The following is a 1,501-nucleotide window of genomic DNA, read 5'->3' as shown; positions in this document are numbered from 1 at the left end:
TGGGTCAAGACTGGCCCGAGTTTCCGCGAGAGGAATGGTCAGCCTGCGCCCACGCCCAATGACAGGGACGCTCGTAGACTTGACTCTTTCAGATGAAAGTCTTACTTGTCGATGAGTTTCCAACTCCACGTGGCCAACCATCAGGTGCTTCTAGGCCGCTACGAGTTTAAACTTTGGGGATCGCTCCCCAAGTTTGACCGCTTCCTCCCTGATACCGAGGTGAAGGAGTTTTGGGTGCTCATCCAAGAAGGGGCAACCGCGGCCAAGGCGGCTTTCCAGGCTGCTTCGGATGCGGCGGACATGGCCGGTCGTTCCTTGGCTACAGCCGTCTCCATGCGGTGAGCATCGTGGCTTTCCCTCTCGGGGCTCTCCTCTGAATCGCAGTTGATAATGTGGGACCTGCCGTTTGATGGCAAGGCCGTTTGCTGATCAGACTGATACCCGTCTGTACAGCAATACTTCATCCACCCTGCAGATGCTGGGCCTGTACGTCCCACCTGCAAAGGACAAACCCAGGCCTCAACCCTCCGCTCCACAAGCTAGGGGTAGATATGAACCCCCACCTAAGTGGCAGAGGGGTCATAGTGCCAATCCCATTCGGCCCAGCGACCTGGTGCCTCGAAGGGCAAGCGCCCCGGGAAACGATGTTTTTGACTTGTTGAGGGGGGTCACCAGGCCTGTTGCCAGTGCTCCCCCCACCCAGTTAATAAAGTTGCTTTTTTTCAACCATTTATCGGCTTTCCGACTCCAATGGTCCAGTATAACGACAGATCAATGGGTCCTCAGCACCATCTCCCAAGGGTACAGGCTCCAGTTTGTGGCAACCCCTCCCAACTGCCCCTTGTCAGGGTGCCAGACCGCGATTCCGGAGCATGCTCTCCTTTTTCATCAGGAGGTACAATGCCTTCTTTCCTTGGGAGAGGTGGAAAGGGTGCCTCGAGACTAGCAGGGCAAGGGGTTTTACTCCAGGTATTTCCTCGTCCCCAAGGTGAAGGGCGGGTTTCGGCCCATCCTTGACCTGCGGAATCTCAACCAGTTCCTGGTGCGTTACAAATTTTGCATGGTGTCCCTGGCCTCCATTATTCCATCCCTAGACCAGGGGGATTGGTTTACGTCATTGGACCTCCAGGATGCATATTTTCAAATCCACATTTTCAAGGGTCACAGGCACTAGTTCCGTTTCCTGGTGGGACAGGACCACTTCCAGTTTACGGTCCTCCCTATTGGCCTCTCTACGGCCCCCAGGGTGTTTACAAAGTGTATGGCGGTGGTTGCAGCCCACCTCAGGAGGAAAGGGCTGCAGATCTTCCCCTACTTAGACAACTGGCTACTCAAGAGCCGGTCTCGATCCCTGGTGCAGCAGCGGATGAGCTACTTGCTAGGTGCCTGTGGCACCCTAGGCCTGCTGGTAAACAAGGAGAAATCCACGTTAATCCCAGTTCAGCGCATAACCTTTATAGGCGCGCTGCTAGATTCCCGGGTAGCCTCAGCCTCCCTCCCA

Source organism: Trachemys scripta, chromosome 14, assembly GCF_013100865.1.
Source record: "Trachemys scripta elegans isolate TJP31775 chromosome 14, CAS_Tse_1.0, whole genome shotgun sequence".
NCBI lineage: Eukaryota > Metazoa > Chordata > Testudines > Emydidae > Trachemys > Trachemys scripta.
The sequence above is the reverse complement of the archived record's forward strand: the minus strand, read 5'-3'. Positions refer to the sequence as shown.